The following is a 20,642-nucleotide window of genomic DNA, read 5'->3' on the forward strand; positions in this document are numbered from 1 at the left end:
TTAAGGTTTATTTGTATCACAGTTCTATGTTTCCCTGCCTAAACTGCCTTTTTGCATTAACCAACCAAATAGCACTGCCAACTTCATCAGATTAGAGTATTTCTTCTACACCTACACACAGGATTGACTACATAATTTGCACAGCCCAGTGCAAGATGAAAATGCAGGGTCTATTGTTCTAAAATTAATAAGTTCAAAATGGTGACTGTGGCGCATTAAAGCAAGCGCAGAGCCCTTCTAAGCCTGGGGTCCTGTGTGTCTGCACAGGCCGAGGGGGCAGGGAAGGGGAGGTGTGTGAGGGGGTCACTAGCTCGCTGACTGTCTCTACTGCTGCGGAGCTTCCCCTGGTGAGAGGCACCATTGTTGTGAATTACTGGTTGGAAGGTCTTTATCCTGAGCCAGATCCACTCTCTTTAATTTCTGGCCTCTCGAGCAATGCAGAACACATCTAATCCCTTTTTCAAGTATTTATTCAAATATTTTAAACTGCCAAAGCTTCCCCTTATCTCCTTTTCTTAATGAACTTTCTTGGGTGGCAATATCTTTTTTTTTAAAAATTTATTTTATTTATTTGTTTATTTATTTATTTATTTATTTATTTATTTATTTATTTATTTATTTATTTATGGCTGTGTTGAGTCTTCGTTTCTGTGCGAGGGCTTTCTCTAGTTGCGGCAAGCGGGGGCCACTCTTCATCGCGGTGCGCGGGCCTCTCACTATCGCGGCCTCTCTTGTTGCGGAGCACAGGCTCCAGACGCGCAGGCTCAGTAGTTGTGGCTCACGGGCCTAGTCGCTCCACGGCACGTGGGATGTGGGATCTTCCCAGACCAGGGCACGAACCCGTGTACCCTGCATTGGCAGGCGGATTCTCAACCACTGCGCCACCAGGGAAGCCCCAATATCCTTTTTAAAACCTCCTCTATCTCATCTCTCTTGATGCCCTGTAGTTTATCTGAATCCTCCTGAAGGGTAGTCCCTGTCAATATTGTATACGAACTCCAAATTCCTAATGCGATATGGGGGTTGCAGGGCTTGGGGACCCTTCATTTGTGAGGGGAATACTACATTTCAGCTAATGGCATCAAATACTATATGAGAATTTTAAATAAAATAGATGTCATGGTTTTATAGTGAACTTCTCAGCCAAAAAACTACTTACTCTTTTAATTTTTTTCATGTTTTTATTATTAAATATTTCAAATATCCAGAGAAGTCTGTAAAGTACTGTTGACGTACACACTTATCACTGAGATTTCATTGTTTTTGACATATTTGTTGCATGTCACTCCCTTCCTGCATCCCCTTTTAGAATCTTTTTCCCTCTGGATGCTACTTACCCAGTGTGCTCTTATTCTGCGTTTGTATAGTTGATTTTTATGACCTGAAGGCTTTAACTTTGTCTGTTATTATTTTTCTTTGTTTGGGCCCATACAGGGTCTGTCTCTGTAGCTGTGCTAGAGACTTCTCTCCAGGGAGTTCTAAACCGAACACTCTTTCTGGCATAATTTTTAAGTTTATTAAAATTCTATGAAATGAACCTTGAAAGCATTATGCTAAGTGAAATAACTAGACACAAAAGGTCACATATTGTATGATTCCATTTCATATAAATATCCAGAATAGATAAATCCATAGAGACAGAAAACGGATTAGTGGTTGCCAGGAGGTGGGGATGGGGAGTGACTGCTTATTGGGTGTGGGGTTTTCTTTCAGGGAAATGAAAGTGTTTTAGAACTAGATAGAGGTTGTGGTTGCACAACATTTTGAATGTACTAAATGCCACCAGATTATTCACTTTAAAAAGAGTTACTCTTTTGTTATGTGAATTTCATCTCAATAAAAAAAACAAAGCCCATGAAATGATATTTAAATATTTGCATTGAGCATTGTGTATAAATATTGAAATCAGTAATGTTGATATTTCTTTACTAGTAACTGTATTATGAGTATCATTTACTACACACCTAACCTCAAGTACTGCTTTTTTCTTGGTGGGTGGGAAGATGGTTATTGACGGTGTAGCAGTTCTTGTAGATAGTGTTTTAAGAACAAATTATGTTCATATAATATTTGAGACTGTCATTTCCTTGTGCTCATAGCAGTGAAAGCTCTGTAAGTCTTTAGTAACGTTTTGGGTACTGGTATGTACTCTTGCCATTCACTTAAGCTGTTCACGGGTTGGTGTAAGACTGTATTCCAGAACTGGCAAAAGAAATTGTTTGGGTCAAACCCAGAAAGCTTTCCATTGCGGAGACTCCAAAGGAATCTCTCTCGGATAGTGTGAAAAAAATGGCTCCATTTGTATTTAGCCTGTTGACATTCATTTCCAAATAAAATACATCATTCCTGGCAGATTACAGTGTTTTAAGAAACGGATAAGACAAAGGGAATCTTTTTCTCTATAGTTCTATGTTTTTGTAGGAACAAAATCAGTGCCTATCACTGATTTTCACCCAGAAACCACACTGGGTGAAAATGGACCCTTAACATTTTGAAGAATTTGAATGATTCTCCAGGGGAAAGTGCATTTTCAGTTGGAGTGATTTAAGCTACAAGTAGCAGAAAAGTCTGTTAAAATGGTTTTAACAAGAAGGACTCCTAGATTATAGAACTGGAAATGCCTAGAGGAAGGGAAGGTTTCAGGGTTGTTTAGCATCTCAGCGGCATCAATCAGGACCTTCGGTCTTTCCTCTCTTAGCCCGGTTCTCCACAGCTTTGGCTTTTATCCCAAGTCTCATTCCCTTCACTGTCCTAAGAGGCAAAAAGTGCTGCATGTTTCCTACTTCACATTTGGCTTTTTGTGGTCCTTACTAAGGAGCAAGAAAGTTTCTCTCTTAGAAGCCCCCAGCAAGCCTTTCCCCCTCTGTCATTGGTCCACATTGGCTTACCATCCATCTGCCCAGCCCTAAACAGGCCCCATGGGGGTGGGGCGCTGAGATACCCATGAACTGATTGTGGGGCATCAGCCGCAGTAGCCACTGCTGGCCCTGTGGTATTCTTGCCCATCTTCTACCTTTTAAAATTGTCTTCTTTTAAACTGTCTATATTCTTGGTGTAGACAAGAAATATTTATTGTGCTGTGTTTAGGTTAGGCCATGGTAGCGTAACATATCTTTCAGATGTGCTATTGAGATGTGCTATTTGCAGCCCATTTTCAAAAGCGAGGAATATTAAAGAGGAGGAAGAACCAAAATGTGCCTTCCTTTGTGCTCATATTTCATTGGTGAGTGCCTCATACTTGACAGAAGAGGAAAATCTAGGTTGTGTATGCACCTGTTTTTGGATTTTGCATGCTGTATAGGTTTTTTTTTAATAGACAAGCCCTCTTTTCAAGTTGGTGCACACTTGGTGCTTCACTGCTGACTGTGTTGTTTTGTTCCATTTCTTTAACTGCATTTGGTATGCAAAAGCTCAACCTTCATTATGTATTATAGACTTTCCCCTGACTTTAAACCATGACTCTTGTGTTTGAATATGTTAAAAAATAAGTCCCAAACTGTGAAAAACTGATTTTTAAAATTACTTCAGCCTGCATTTTCTATCTCATGTCTTAATTTAATCACGGTTCTTGAGGAAATGAGCCTAGGCAGTCTTAATTGAGTGTCTCTCTGCCTGTGGAATTTTCTTCCTCTGTTGGCATACCAAAATTGAAATCTGTTGAGCTTCAAGTTTTTACTGCAAAGCCTCAGAACCACATTTTAGTCATTAGTTCATCCCACATCCTTTTTTCTGCCCCGGCTCCGGTTTCCAGCAGTTCCTTCTGGTATTTTATTTTTATTTATTTATTATTTTTCTTTTGCTGTACTGCAGAGGTGACCACCTAGTGGCCCAGGCTTGGATCTTCCCTACAAATGTATTCTGTCTGGCTTAGACAATGTTATTAAATTTTGGAATCAGTTGCCAACATTTAAAAATTGAGAGAGAGTGGACATAAGATCCACTTCTGGCTTGTCTTAGAAAAACCAGAAGATCTGAAAACAACTGGCATAAAATCCTAAATGGAAAAATTCTGCCCCCTCCTCTCTGAATGATTTACATGATCTCCCTGGCCCCTGAAGACATTTGAGTTTCTGACCCCTGTAGAGTGCATTAGTGCTAACTGGTGCCATCCTGTTTTCTCCCTACATACATAGCATATCGGCCCTGCAGACCTAGATAAAGTTAGCTTAAGAATATTTTTCTGAGCAAAATACAAGTACAGTTGTTTCCTCTTGGATCAGGCTATTGACCTAAGGCTCTACAGCTTTTTAAAGGCTCGCATCTCCCTTATAACTCATTGGAAATCAACATCATGCTTAGACGTGATCTTGGACCAGAAGAATTCAGTAGGCACCTAACTGGCCAGTTTGGGAAAAGATTTAATACCGAACCAGTAGATCATAAAGTCCTAAACCATTTCCCGTAAGGGAGGAAGAGCCATCTGTAATCACGAGGATTGACCGTGGATAGCTAAGGAGACACAGACTTCTCAGGGGGCCAGGCCCTCGGTCAGTCACAGCCAGTGCCTGCAGGAGCACCCCCTTTAAGAACACCCACTGTGGGGTCACTCCTCCTGGGCTTCTGTCTCCTATGCAGATTCCCTGCTCATTTATTAATTCTTTATTGATAGAGCTCAATCAGTATGTGCTCCCGATCTGACATGTAAAACTGCAGCATGAACTTATATGCCGTGTTCCTATGGCTCAGTAATCAGGCGGCAGCAGCAACACACGGTGTTCTTGCTCAAGGTTGATTACAGTGTCATCCTAACATCCCCTTATTGCTCTTGAGGATTATAGTTTTGAACTACCTCCAAGACCTCTCCCACCCCCATCAGACAAACTCATATTGAAACTCTAACTCACATCCCTTCAGATTATGTTTAGGCAGACTGTCACTTCTTAGGTCACCATTCTCCCACTTCCTAACCAGGGTGCTGCCCGGGGCTGAATATTCCAACGCTAATGATAGTCTCAGACCAGGCACACAACCTAGAATAATGCTCTGTTCTTGGCTTCGTTTTTCTAGTCTGATTTAGATGTTTGTCATGGGAAGTTCCATCATTGGAGAAGTATGTAAGTTGAAAGAAACTCTTATGTTCTCCCAGTAGTGATTTATAACACTTTTATGATTAATAGGATTGTGCAGACCAGCAAGTTTTGAAAGTTTATAACATCTGCTAAGTAATCCCAGATAGTAAGTGTTTGTTACTTTACCCATCTAGGTAATCTGGATGGTCCTTAAAACTGAAGCTAGTTACTCTCCATTATTTCCCCATGGCATCCCCCCCCCCCATTCCAGGTTCCTAGGTTTCTGCCACTTTGGACTCTGTTTGGGCACTGTGGCTAGTAATGCCTGGTAAAAGGTAGTTTCTGGAAAATGCTGGGCGTTCAGTGGCTCTGCTGAGAAAGTACACTCATTACTGGACCAAGCTCCATGCACACAGGGTTTTCTCCTGCTTTCTTGACTGGTGTACCTTAGAACACTAGAAGAATAAAATAATACTGAGTGCTTAGTAGATACCAATAAATATGTGTTGATTTGTTGAATGAATGAATGATCGAGTTCACTTAAGACATACCCTTGTACATGCTATAAAAATGTATGAGGTTCTTCTTTGCTATTGGGTTGTTTTGGTCTTAGTCAAATTGCCGGCATGTGTTAGCAGCCAAAATTGGGGTCTGCATTTGTACTGTTCAGATTCATAGACTAAGCCGGATGGGCATTCTGGAGCTTTCTGTTTTCCAGAATTATGTCTCGGAAACCAGAAGCTGGAATGCAATCATTTTTTTACTACATTACCCAGGCAAGAATGAATTCATCACTTTTATCTCACCATTTCTCATTAAAAGCCTAATGCCAATATCTCATCTAGAACACTGCCAAATTTCGGACTCTGCTACAATAAGAATTGAATGTATGTTTGAACAGCGCACTGTGGGCCTATGGCAGATTAACTTTCGGGAAATGGAAAACATATATATTTGACTGACCTCCAGCCAGCCAGAAATAAATCCTCTGTATAATCTTGCCACAATGTCATTTGGCTGTGAACAGGGCGCCTCATTTGTCTTATGAGAGCCTGCATATCAAACGCCAGGGCCCTGCTGTCTTTTCTGCTTCTCTTTTGTAATCCCAGGCAGCTGCATCTTGGATAAGGTGGATTGGTGAAGAGATATAATTGTCCTCCTTTACTTTGTCATTAGCTGCATTCTTACCTTATTGAAATATACGTTGGATGAGGTTTTGTCTTTTTTTTTTTAGTTTAGTTTCTAATAACCATTTAGTTGGTGTTTGACCATGTTTCTAATTTGTTCTTAAGGTTTCAACCTATTGCTTCTTTTCAGTTAGACTTGGTATTATATCTCACGTTCAATTCTATTCTAATAGCAGCTAGAAGTTATTTAATCTACCATCACTGCATTTAAAAATAAGTTCTCTTATGCATCGGCCTGGGCAACTTGGATCATGCTTTTCCTGTTGCCTAACACCCTGTTTATTTAGTTATGCTTCTAATGGGTGATTGATGTGTTTTCTTTTTTTAGTTCAGAGTTTCCTGCAATTTAAAAAAGTCCCTGTCCCTAATGTGTATGATGGAAATAACATTCAATGGGACCAGGTGACTATTTCATTTTTGATCTTCTAGAAAAAAATACCTGTTTCTGGATATATGAATAGGGATGAAAACTTACAAACAATATCCTTTTGAGGTTTCTTGAATAACTATTCTGCACTTCGGAGTCCAAACCTTCAACTCAGTCCCAGTCACTCCATTACCCACTTGCCGCCTGGCCATCCTCGCCAGGGACCTCTTAGGTGTCAAATTTACCCGCCCCCCCCCCCCTCTTCCAGCATTGATTGAATATTTAGCATTCTGATTTTGTTTTACTTGTTCTTGCATAAAAAGCAGACAAATTCCCTGAACCAGGTGCTCTTGGTTCTTTAGGGACGGTGGATAGGAATGTATTGGGTAGCAAGGGAATTCCACCAGAGGATAGCTATTTAGTGAAGACAATTAACCTGACAGTTCGCTGTAAGGGTCAGTTCCCTGATGTTACTGCCAAGCATTGGACTTTCAAAACCACACGCATGATCCCGCATTCACCACGGTACTTTTTATTCCTTGTTTGGGAGAGTGACTGGCTTTATTGCTTAGAGGATGCTCCATCCATATGGTGGTTCCTTATGATGACTGAGAGTGGGTTTAAAGCCCTGAAGCAGCTAATGAGTGATGGACCATTGGTCACATCCTCAGCCCTGCCCTAGCCTAGTCTCAGCCGTATTAACTAAGGGATGTCAGTGTTGAGGAAGAAAAGTAACAGCTGGGAGTACTGCTCACCCTGGGTCTCTGGGGGCTGAGCACGCTGGTCTGAGGATGGTGATGTCTTCAGTGCTGCTCTAGGTTAAAGCCATAGGTTGTTAGCTGCACCCTGTGTATCACTGTGGCTGCCCTCACACGAAGCATACGCAAGCCGTGAAGCTGCCTGTCTCCTCACCCCCTTCGCCTGCTGCAGGCATTTTTCTCAATATATCCCAACACCACCGTTTTTTTTAGGTGGTTTTAAACACACTCGTCTCTCAGGAATTTTACGTGTGACTTTCTAAAATTGTCATTTAATGTAAACTAAATCAACTCTGTTACCATCTTCTATTCAAGCAACACTTTTTCCCCCCTTACAAGATGAAGCCTTCTACCTAAGGAAAAAGTTTTGTTTTGTTTTTTTTTCTTAAAGCAGGAAACAAGACATAGAAACATCAATGACAAAATAATCCTCAAAGCTTACTTTTCTACAGCTTTAACTGGGACCAGCTGTCAAGTGTTTTCAGTGTTGAGGCATCTGAAAAATTTTGACTGAAAGACACTAAGCTCAAAAAGATGATGGTATTCTATGCTGGCAAGTATTAGCCCCAATTCTTTCTAAAACAGTCAAGCTGGAGAACACAGAGGGCTTTGTGATGTGTGTTTTGCTTTGCTTCTTCTCTTGGTTCACTATTTGGATCCCCGAGGGGATCTTCATAGGAACATCGTGATTGCTTTGCAGTAGCAAAATTGGCTTTTAGATGAGTTGGAAGCTTCACTGGCACCTGCCCTTTGACGTAGGGGAGAGGACCCATACGTGAAGGGCGCCAGTAGTGCTTCTTAAATCCCAAATTTTAAGTATCTTCAAACAGTAACTGTGTGTTTTAAGGAAGCAGCTATCTGAGAGGCAGCACACACTGTGGCTGTGTACACGAGCTCTGGAGAGCCATACTGCTGGCGTTCAGGTCCTCCCCCCCATCCCTTCCCTCGCTGTGTGACCTTGGGCACGCAGTGCTTTATCTCTCAGTGTCCTCTGTCAAACGGGGCAAATGCTAGTTCCATCCTCATAGGGCAGGCGACTGCGAGGATTACAAGTTGATATATAGAGAGCATGGTAAATCTCAGTAAACATGTTATCATTAATAATAGTTTAGAAATAGAACCACTTCATTATTCCAGTTTGCAGAATTCCTCAAAGTCAAAATGAACTGTCAGCTCCGGGGCTTGTTCAACCAGTGGTCGCTAGCAATCAGTGAAATTAAAATCTCATTAAGAGGAACACAGGAAGACATGATTAATTGGGCGTTATTTGGAGGTTTCAGTATTCCCTGGGTGGCTTAGTGGCAGAATGCTCAAACATCAGGATGTCAGCCAGCTGGGGTTACCTCTGCCGTGCCCTTCCCAGGATCTGATTAGAAGTTCAGTGGTCATCTCCTTAATGATCTGTTCTATTAAATGATTGGACAGTCATGAACAAAATACACCAGTAAGAAAGAGAAATATTATTTACCTTTTGCCTCAGGATTAGCATGTCTTATTTTTCTCATGCATGCTCTGCTGCCGTAGAAGTTTCTATGAAGAGGAGTGATGTTATCACAGAGTTTACAAAGGCTGCAGTCTGTACGACCTTACTCTTCTCACAGCTGGCTAATCTAAGTCTGTTAACCCTCTTCTTAACGTCCTAAAATTGTAGGATTATGATAAGCCCAGAGAAGGGAAAGGGTAGGGAGGGCTTGTAGTAAAACTACAGTGAGGCTGGCAACTGCATTGTCTTTGCTTGCGGCCCCGTGCCCGCCGTGCCCCCCCTTCCCCCGGTCTTTTGAACCCGCAATCGACTTTCATCGCATCTCGCAGCATTTCGTTCGATTTCTTCCGATGGGTAGGAAAAGCCAGGTCTGCCCAGAGTGAATGAGATCTTGCTGCCTTAAACAGCCTCGGAATAAGTAGCACAGACGTGTTCTCTGAGGCTGCACACAGAGTCCACAGTCTTGTTTGCCTTCTTCACTGCTGCCAAACATTCTTCTCACTTTTTATTCCTTAGTGCATTATTGATGATCATCCCCAAGTCAGCATCTCTTTTCTGGCTCCTCTTCTGTATCTTGATTGCTTGTGACTCCTCTTAGTCCTCGATCTCATTACGACACACCGCGTGAGCCCCCGCTCCGCATCCTCTGACAAACCCGAAGATAATCAGCAGCTTTATTTATATGGATAGTAAGCTACCTGCACTTCATGACCTCACAGTGTTCCTTTCTTGTCTGTTCCCTTGCCCGAAGTGTTTTGTTTGTCTCCCTCCGGTTTTTGTTCCCCAAATCAATGTGATATCTCTTCGGCTTATTTTTTACCTGCTATCTGTTGCAAAAGTCTAAATCCATGTGTCATGCTCAGGTATCTAAGGTTGAAAGACAGCAGGTTGATCTCTTCTCTCTTTATTGGGGATGGGATGGAAATCTGAAATTCAGTTCGTTTTATTATGTTTCATGTACATGCAAGGAACTTGTGACAGCTGACCCCTTTATAAATATATAACATTTCTGAAAGGTTGATAACCTTCTCCTTCAGAAGTTCCAATATCATTGCAAGGACCGAAGCAAAAATTTCCGTCGTTGTTTCCCAGGTTGCTTTGGGTTGCTGTTTTTAAGCATGAGAATGATTTAGTCCCCCTGCAGTCCTTAGAGACCCAGCACATCCTTCCTGCAGGCTGTCTTATTTCCCCTGGCATTCTTTCAAATAAGTTCTGATAACAGCAACAAAAAGTATCTTTTTGATCATTATCTCCACTGGGGTTGGCATTAAAGGCAATGTCCCTGAAGCATCCACTTAAGATTATCTCTGCTTTCTCCACCCCAGACAGGGTTGGAATGTCTCATAGATCAGTACACTGTGCAAGTAGGCACTGTTGGCTGTGCACACATAACTGGTGAATTCCAGTCTAGAGAAGTGTTAGTGGTTTAAAGATTTAGAAAGGCTGTGACTGTGGACTCTGTGATATAAGTGTCTGGCATACTCTGTATTTTCTTTCTTCCCCCAAGTACTGCATTTTATTCAATGAATAAGATAGAAGTTCAGGCCCATTATAACAGTTTTCAATATAAGGTTGTTTTGAAGCTGTTGGATTTTTACGATATTTACTTTTTAAAAGTACCTTCTTAGGGATTATAGTGGGTGCTGAACAAATGTCTTGATACCCCAAAGCATGCAATTTAATATTTATTATTGGTAATAGTAATGCACTTGCAGAGTCCTTGAGGCTGTGTTTTACTATTTAGACAGCCACCGTTCCCCCTAAATTAATGTCATTTATCCACCAAGAATTCAGTAAGGCTGCTGGTTTCATTAAGATGCGCTACCATGGGAGGGAAGCTCAAGAGGGAGGGGATATGGGGATATATGTATACATATAACTGATTCACTTTGTTATACAGCAGAAACTAACACACCATTGTAAAGCACTTATGCTCCAATAAAGATGTTAAAAAAAAAAATGCACTACCACGTAATAAAGTTGTAACTGGTGTGCTATGAAAATGGGTAATGAAGAAAGATCAGAACGTCCTTCTGATTGTAGACAATCTCAGGTGTAGGATAAACAGCTTCCTCCCAGTCTTGAATGATGTACAGCAATCCTGCCTGAAGAAGAAAGGCCTAGATGCCCCTTCTCACATCAGGACACGCTGTAAGCTGCTTTTCCACTGATACCTTTATTCATACAGTATGTGGTAAAACAAACAAATGTACAAACAAAAAATTCTGAACTTCTTCCACCGAAGATTTCTTTTCCCACTCTTGTTTTTTTTTTTTTTTTTTTATCTGTTTATAATAATAGCTCTTACTTCTCCATTACCCTGGTGGTAAGAGAACAATATCAGGAAAGAAAAATGAATTCCCTCATAGGGGGTTTCTTATCTGTTCAATTAGGGCAACTAACATAGCGAGATACAGTGATTTCTCAATTAATGAATCGTCTGGAGGAAAAAAGCTCCTCTACATAAGATTGGTTGCGTTAAAACCCACATTCCATGCACACAGGCATCTTAGAATATGTGAGGCAGAGCTGCCTGCATGAGAGTACTAAAGTCGGGTATTTTAATGCCCACTTCAATTTCTCTTAACCCAGACAGTGGACTTTATTTATTAACCTCTTTCGCAGTCTATGTGAGAACATCAGTTTACATGAGCAGTAAATGTGAACACTGCTGTACATGTATAAAGCTTTTCATTTAAAAATGCATTAAAAAGTTGACATATTGAATGATATTTTCAATTCTAATGAGCGTGTATCCCATGCCTGTTAAAATATTTTTCCTTTTACAAAGCCAAACCCAAATTTTGTATTTCTCCAAACTTTCATAAATAATGATAACATTCTTCAGTGTGTATCGTTAACATCATTATCACCCGGTGTCATGTTTAAAACCTTGTTCCTACAAGATGAAGTCCACACTCCTTGGTGGGCCAGGCGTAGACGACTGGCCTCTGCCAGCTCCTCACCTGTGTCTCCCCTCGTCCCTCAGCCCGGGCTCGCTCCAGGGCGCTGGACCACTGCAGTGCGGCACTCAGACCTGCGCTGCTTCCGCCTCTCACATGCTCTTCCTCTGCCTGGAATGCTCCCGGTCACCTGGCAAGCTCCTCCTCTTCTTTCAAGTATCACCTCTTCCTAGAATCCTGCCCAGAACTCCCCAGGCATTTTGCCTCTGTGCCGTCCTTGCTCTGTACTCCTCCCCCGCCAGCAGCGCTCAGGTAGCCATTCCTTTATGAATCCACCCACACACTAAGCAAGGCAAGGTCTGCATTACTCTAGTCTGTACCTCCCCAAAATCTAGCAGGAACACCAGCTTGGGGCGCACACTTTTGTAAGAATGAGTTTACTAGCAGTGCTTATATAATATACATACTGGAACACACACCTGCTTTTAAAAAGTCATGGATTTTAATAGGCAGTAACTTGAATGTTCTCGTCCACAGCTTCTAACACTCCGTGCCCTCCACCCCCAGCCTTTGCCCTACAGCACAGAGGAGCTGAGTTCTCAGTAGCCTGTCTCCTCGTGAGCTACTTTCTGATGATGAAATATACATCTGAAGGATCTCTGAGTTAGTACTACTGCTCCCCCCTCCCCCCTCGAGACTCTGGAGGGTTGAAAACAGTAGAAATTAGAGTCCAGAGGCTCTGAGCTTTCAAGTTGGGATGGGAGCAGGCGCAGGAAGGTAGGAGAACATAGTCCAAGTCTCATATTATGGTTCAGGGAGAGGAGACCTAGGGCATTACGCTATACATCTAGCATAATTAGAAGGTGGGATAAGTGTGAGCTCTCATACCCAGCCTCCAGCATCTGGGAGACCTAATTTAGGAGGCCGGGACGAGGATGTCTCAAGTTCAGTGTACTATAATCAGAAGGTATACTTGAATGCCTGAACTCCTTATAGGTTTGGTGAAATTTCAGGAACAGAGAGGCTTCACCCCTTCCTTCCACAATAAAGGAGAATAATTCCATCTCCACTAGTTTCTAATTAACCTAACATTTCCTTACTGTGAAATCTATCCTATCCATAATGAGAAATCAAGGCTCAGATTTAATTGCAGATTCCTAGAAGAGTTAACATGTTATCTTTGAAAAAAATACACCACTAGTTTATTTTCATTCATCCCATCGTTAGTTATGTGCACCTTCTTTGAGGCAGACCCTGTGCTGGGTATTGGGTGTACAACAGTGAGCTAAACAGACCTTGTCTCTCTCTCCACACCTCCTTGGCCTTTGCCACTTGGGGAGAGGGAAGAGTTTGTTAAGCACCTAATAAGATCGAAGAGGTGACTTCTGTGGGTTGAGATGGTCATGTACAGTGGAAGGGGGAAGGTCTGATACAACAAGCTTTTATAACTTCATCCTGATCAGCTCTGCATCTTCTTCATCTTTGTGGGGGGAAAATATCAGCTTCTGAAAAAATACTTTCTAATCATGGCAACCAAGCACTTTCCAATCTTTCCTTTGTTCATTTGTTTAGTGCCTGCTGGGCACTAGGCCCAGTGCTGGGTACTGACTGGAGATCTAGAGGTGATTGACGGTGTCTGCTTTCAGGGAGCCTCAGTCTAGCTCCCCTGTAATAAGTAGGGTGACCATGTCCTTTATTTTTTAGGCTATAGCCTAACCTAGAGTGAAGACCCAGTCAACCCGTGAATTGCTTTGATTTCTTATTATCAAAGAAGGAAATTATTCAACCTTGCTCTGTACCTTTCACTGGCTACTAAACCCTTACGTTAAATGTTTTGGAATATACCACAAATAAAGAAAAAAAAACAAAAAACCTCAAGAAGTGAAGATAAAAGAGGTGTCCTTCTCTGGAGCAGTGCCAGGTGATGTACACAGAAGGCCAGCTCTCTCCTCCTCTGCGTGGGCGGGCCACATGTGTGAGGAATGTTTGTCTTTGGAAGGCTGCCACCACGTTCCAGGCTCAGCGTCCTTCAGATCTCACCGCTGTTAGTGCTCATGCCAGATGGCTCTCCCTCAGATGGCTGCATTGGCCCATAATTTAAGTAGCATTCCTCCTCATATCAGTGTGTTTACTGTCTCGTTAATTTTAACTTTTCCAAAGCTTTTCCCAGTTCAGAAGCCACTGGGTTAAATCTCAAGCTGTGTGCGTCTTATTAATATATGCTTATTGCAAAACCTCTTTATAAAACAGATTAAGGTAAAGCAAGAGTGACTATAAGAAAAAGTCCTATGAAGTTAAGTGTTTTATTTTCCTTTGGCCTATTTCCTCTGACTGATGAGAATTTTTCTAAAATGTGTATGATTTTACAAGGTTGTAAAGACAGCTTAAAGACTTACACAGACTTAGGTTGTGCAGACTTATTTCTGTAAGTGTTTTTGTTTTTAATCAAGGGATTATAGGCACTGAGGGAGACACAAATTGTTTTTAGTCTTACACATACAGTACATTGGAGAGCAGTCGCCCTGTTGTCTTAGTTTGTCCTTAGTTAATACTTGCTGTGTTATAAGTCTTCCCTCAACAGTGGCTGTGAGATTGTCATCAGAATCCCAGAGTATGTTTTGCCTTCATGCTTTATACACATGTAGTCTTGTTAATATTTCCAGAATGTGCTCCTGGGTGTAAGACTCTTCTCTTGGAATCCAGACATCTAGATAATTCAGTAAAACCTTTTTTGCTGTAGACCTGGAAAGGCTTTTCTTGATGCCTCTAGAAATCAAAGTTGGATGAATTTCCTGTGTCTTCTGCCTTCCATGGTATGATCATTTCCTTCTTTTCTTTAATTCAACTCAGACTTACGACCTATACATTAAAAAAATCCCTAGCGGAAGAGGGTTGAGGTTTCTGCACTGTACAGGAAGCTCTAGATTTTCCAAGCTCTAGATTTTCCAAGATGTGGGCTGGTGCTGCTTGCACTCTGTCTGATACCTGTATAAATGCTTTTTATTCATTTACTGGATGATCTAGAAGAAGATCTGATAGACACTCTGCATATCTTACCTCTCAGATGAAGAAATGCCTATGGTTCCTCAACAAAGGCTTTTGATTCTTTTTAGAAAAAGCCTTCGACTTAACCCAGAAAAGCCACACTTGTATTTGTGGAACCCCTAAATACTTTCATTGTCAGAAAGTGGCTGTAAAACGACTTCACCAAATATGTACAATTTAAAACTACAGTGAGATTTCACTACACATTAATTAGAATGGCTAAAATTAAAATGACTGATCATACTAAGTGTTGACAAGTGTGTAAGAAATTGGATCTCTCATACACTGCTGGTGGGAGTACAGAAATGGCACAATCACCTTCCGCAACATTTTGGCAATTTCTTTAAAAGTTAAACATATATCTACCATATGATTTAGCCTTTCTACTCCTAGGTATCTGCCCAAGTGAAAGGAGAAAGTATGTCTCTACAAAGACTTGTATCTGAATGTTGGTGACAGCTTTACTTGTAACAGCAAACCCTGGAAACAGTCCTAATGTTCATCAAGAGGTGAATACATAAACTGTCATATACTCATACAATGGAATACTTCTTAGCAATAAAAAGGACAGAATTTTTGATACCGCTGCAACATGGACGGATTTCAAAATAATTATGATGTGTGAGAAAAGCCAGACAAAATGAGTACATACTCTATGACTCCACTGGAATGAAATTTTAGAAAATGCAAACAGCACGTTTACCGTGACAGAAAACAGGATAGTGGTTTCCTGGAGAGAATAAAAAGAGGGGAAGGTGGGGAGAATTATAAAGGGTCTGAGGAAGTTTTGGAGTGTGACGAACGTGTTCATTACCCTGCTTGTGGTGATAGTTTTACTGGCGTATACATGTGTCAAAACTTACCACGTTGTACTCTTTAAATATGTGCAGTTTATTGTATGGCAGTTATACTTCAGCAAGGGGCTGTTATAAAGAGAAACAAAAGGCCCCACCTCCAAGCTGCCTGCGTTAGTGTAAGAAAAGATGGTAGTAAGCATTTGGAACAGTGATTATTAAGGTTATAAAGGACATGACCCCATAAGAATCTGGTAAAAGCTAAACACCCCTTCTCCAGTAATGTGGTCACAAAATTTTGCCTACAATTTAGAGGGTTCCACGACTAAAAACCCCAGGCTAAGACACCTATCGAATTCTTCCTATTTTTGGAAGAACTAAAGCACTTCTCAACAACTGTGTCTCCTAAGCAATAATCCTCTTTTCTTTTCCAAAGCAAATAAATTAATTCTTACCGTCATCTCGGATGAATGTTGGGTATTCTTGGCAAGCACGACTGTGAAGTTTAGCCATTCTTCACAGTTAACTATAAACATACTGGTACATTACCTCCACCAGCTGAATGAGGCTGCAGTTTTATTGATTATAGCATTTCATTGCTTTCAGAATGAACAATAATAACATAATGCTTATTGGACACTTTCATTACCATGCTGTTGTCCAGTTCATAAAACTCTACCTTAGGCACAGTAAAGGAAATTCAGGATAAAAATATCAATTTTATTATTATATTTTAGAGGACACATTCAATACCAGCCACTTGAGCTATTCCATACTGTTTCAGACTTTCCCATTATGCCAAGATAATAGTAATAAACTGGAATTTGCCCAAACCTTAAGGAGGATGGCAAAGGTATTTCTGTTTCTTTTATATCCTGTAATCCCTTCCTGCTATATGTAAGTAACACTAATACTCAACTCTGTTTAAAATTTTGACCTCAAAGGTTGCTTGCTTATAGTACCTGGAACATTCCTAAAATCTCTTCTAACTACTGCTTTTTCTCATCATCCAGGATCCTAATTCTGAGCTAAATGCAAAGAAAAATGTCGTATGACACACTGATTTCCCCCCTTTCCTTGAATATTTTATTTATCATTTGTACTGTCTTAAAATTTCGTTAATGAAAACGCCTTCTAAGGTGATTGATTGTACCATGTCTATCCGTGGATGGAGGCTTAAGGTTTCGCCGGGAAAAGACTCAGAGGCATAGGTTTGCATGCAGGTGGTTTTTCGAGGAGTGCTTTCATGATTGTACCATGTCTCTCCGTGGATGGAGGCTTAAGGTTTCGCCGGGAAAAGACTCAGAGGCATAGGTTTGCATGCAGGTGGTTTTTCGAGGAGTGCTTTCATGATTGACATCTGTGAGGGAGTAAAGGAAGTAGAATTTTGCAGACGGAGGAATTAAAACTAGGATTCAGCCACAGCCAAAGCCTCCGCTAATCCCATGAGGAGCTTTGGATCTGAGCTGACTCTTGCGATTGTCCTGCCTTGAGGCACCAGGGCCTTTCTGCTGTCGTGGGCAGTCACTGATGCGGGCTGCCTTTGGGGAGAGGGCAAAGACTCGGGGGGAGATAGTACTCTTTGGCAAAGGGAATTCCCAGAGAGGGGTGAAGATGAGAGTCATCAGCCGCCAATAACCCCCGCAGATGGGAGGACAGTTGCCTCATTCCTAACAAGAAGATCTGGACAGCACAAAATAGTATTCACTCTGTTCTGCCCTGGCACTGCGTGGACCCACCTGGGAATCGTTCCTCCAGGAGTGCTTGGTCTCATTTCCTGGGGGAGAGCTGTAACAGGGAAGGTTAGTGCTGTGACTTTTAGTGCCCACTGTGGCAGCTGGTCTTGAGGTCGCAGCGATACTCACCATGTCCATCCTCTACTACCCACTGTAGATTTTCTTTATCTGCGGACCCCCTGTGCTAGTCTGGCTGTTTTACCTGGCGAGTGACCTAGACTCTCCTCTCTGAAAAAAATGAATGGAAAACGGCCAATCTTGGTGGTTCCTTGTAGATGAAATGGGGTAGAGGTAGCAGAGATGAAAAGAAGTAAACCGTTGCACATCTGTATTAATGGCAAAACTGTCAGAAATTGCAGATGGATTAGAAGTAACAGATGAGAGAAATAGGTCAAGATAAATCCTGGGTTCCAGTTCAAGATGTTGACACAGGAGGATCCTGAACTCACCTCCTCCCCACAGACACACTGAATCTGTAGCTACCTGTGGAACAATTTCCTCTGAAAGAAACCCCAAAATTAGCTGAGCGACTGCTTCATATCAGGCAAATGAGAAAAATCCACATTGAAACGGGTAGAAGGGGTGGAGACACAATTTTGCCATGACCCACATTGGGAGGGGACTCAACTCCAAGCTTCTCCCTGAGGAGCAGAGGGTTTGAACCCCACACCTGGCACCCCAACTTTTAAGACCCACGCCTGAGAGATGAGCCCCCAGACCATCGAGCTTTGAAAGGCTGGTGTCCGCAAGACACACAAGGCTATAGTGGACTGAGAAACAGTTGTCAGAGGGCTTATGGGAACTCACCGTGGCTACAGCCAGGGCCCAGCATGTGGTGATGGATGTTAACTAGACCTGTTGTGGCGATCATTTCATAATATATACATACATCAAAATAATACCTTGTACACCTGAAGCTAATATAGTATTATATGTCGATTGTATCTCAATGTTTTAAAAGATGGCTAATCTTTATTATAGTTGATTTACAAACTTGTGTTAATTTTTGCTGTACAGCAAAGTGATTCAGTTAAACATATATATATATACACATATATATATGTGTATGTATATATATATATATATATATATATATATATATATATATATACACACACACATATATATATACACACACATTCGTTTTATATTCTTTTCCATCATGGTTTATCACAGGATATTGAGTATAGTTCCCTGTGCTATACAGTAGGACCTTGTTGTTTATCCATTCTGTATATAATAGTTTGCATCTGTTAATCCCAAACTCCCAGTCTTTCCCTCTCCCACTCCACCCCCCATCCCTTGGCAACCACAAGTCTGTTTTCTATATCTGTGAGTCTGTTTCTGTTTTGTAGATAGGTTCATTTGCACCATATTTTAGATTCTATGTATAAGTGATATCATATGGTATTTGTCTTTCTCATTCTGACTTACTTAGTATGACAGTCTCTAAGTCTGTCCATGTTGCTGCAAATGGCATTATTTCATTCTTTTTTTTTTTTTAGATTTTTATTGGCGTATAGTTGATTTACAATGTTGTGTTAGTTTCAGGTATACAGCAAAGTGATTCAGTTATACATATATCCACTCTTTTTCTTTTTAGATTCTTTTCCAATATAAGCCATTATAGAATATTGAGTAGAGTTCCCTGTGCTATACAGCAGGTTCTTATTAGTTATCTATTTTATATATAGTAGTGTATATATGTCAGTCCCAATCTCCCAGTTTATCGCTCCCTCCCCTTATCCCCTGGTAACTATAAGTTTGTTTTCTACATCCATGACTCTACTTCTGTTTTGTAAATAAGTTCATTTGTACCCTTTTTTTTTAGATTCCACATATAAGTGATATCATATATTTGTCTTTCTGTGTCTGACTTAACTTCACTCAGTATGACAATCTCTAGGTCCATCCATGTTGCTGCAGATGGCATTATTTTGTTCTTTTTTATGGCTGAGTAGTATTCCGTTGTGTATATGTACCACATCTTCTGTATCCATTCATCTGTCAATGGACATTTAGGTTGTTTCCATGTCTTGGCTCTTGTGAATAGTGCTGCTATGAACATAGGGGTGCATGTATCTTTCTGAATTACAGTTTTGTCCAGATATGTGCCCAGGAGTGGGATTGCTGGATCATATGGTAGTTCTATTTTTAGTTTTTCAAGGACCCTCCATACTGTTTTCCATAGTGGCTGCACCAGCTTACATTCCCACCAACAGTGTGGGAAGGTTCTCTTTTCTCCATACCCTTTCCAGGATTTGTTATTTGTAGACTTTTTGATGATGGCCATCCTGACTGGTGTGAGGTGGTACCTCAATGTAGTTTTGATTTGCATTTCTCTAATAATTAGTGATTGAGCATCTTTTCATGTGCCTGTTGATAGCCAGTCTTCAAAGTCATGGTTGCCTAGGATACTCAGGATTCATTTGAGATGAGCCAAGAGTTAATTGATTTGCTTTGGGAAAATAAATTAGATTATTTTAGGAGACACATTTGTAGAACTTCTTCTAAGATATGAATAATTCTTCTATAAAAGGATATTAACCTGGGGTTTTTAGAATCTTAGAGCCCTCTATATTGACACTATGTGTCAGGCACTAGGAACATAGCAGTGAACAGACAGACAAAGTTCCTGGACTCATTGGAGCTTATGTGCCTCGTGGGGGGGTGAGGTGGCAAGTGAAAAGCCATATCCAAAAATTCATAAATATATAGCATGTCTGGTGATGATAAGTGCTATGAAAAATATTCTGGGTAAAGAAGTAGAGAGTGGAGCTGTGGAGGGGTGTTGATAGGGTAGCCAGAGACATGTGAGCAGCAACTTGGAAGGGAGAGCCATGGAGAAGCAGCGTTTCTGGCAGAGGGAATGGCAGGTTCAGAGGGTCTCGGGTGGAAGCCTGCTTTGAACACTCAAGGAGCAGCACAGAGGCTATTGTGGCTGGAGCAGGGGCAGCCAGAAAGAATGGTGAGGGATGAGGTCAGACATGGACCAGGAGACTTGCTCATTGTAGAGACTGTGGTTTTTACTCTGAGCTGCACAGCTGGCAGGGGGCTTTGAAAAGAGAAGTCACATGGTCTTATTATATGTTAGAAGGCTCATCTGACTGCTGGGTGGAGGCCAGACTTGAGGGACTGGGTTGGGAGCAGGGAGACAATAGGTCATTGTACGAATCTCGACAGGATGATGGTGGCTATACTTGTGTCGTAGCAGTGCAGGTGGTGAGAAATCGTCAGTTTCTGTGTATGTGGATATATGTCACACACACAAACATATATGTCAAAGGTAAACCTTTTGCAGAGGTGGATAAGATTTTGTCTGGGTTATCAAAGAGTTTAGTGGGGAAAATCAGATCTATA

At 41.3% G+C, this 20,642-nt stretch overlaps 1 protein-coding gene across 5 annotated transcripts in view; it reads left to right on the forward strand.

Moving 5' to 3' along the window:
- STK39 (serine/threonine kinase 39) overlaps positions 1–20,642 on the forward strand; it is a 303,091-nt gene that overhangs the window by 266,169 nt on the left and 16,280 nt on the right. The gene's annotated exons all lie outside the window — the stretch shown is intronic.

Source organism: Balaenoptera borealis (assembly GCF_965194805.1).
Source record: "Balaenoptera borealis genome assembly, chromosome: 6".
NCBI classification, from domain to species: Eukaryota; Metazoa; Chordata; class Mammalia; order Artiodactyla; family Balaenopteridae; genus Balaenoptera; species Balaenoptera borealis.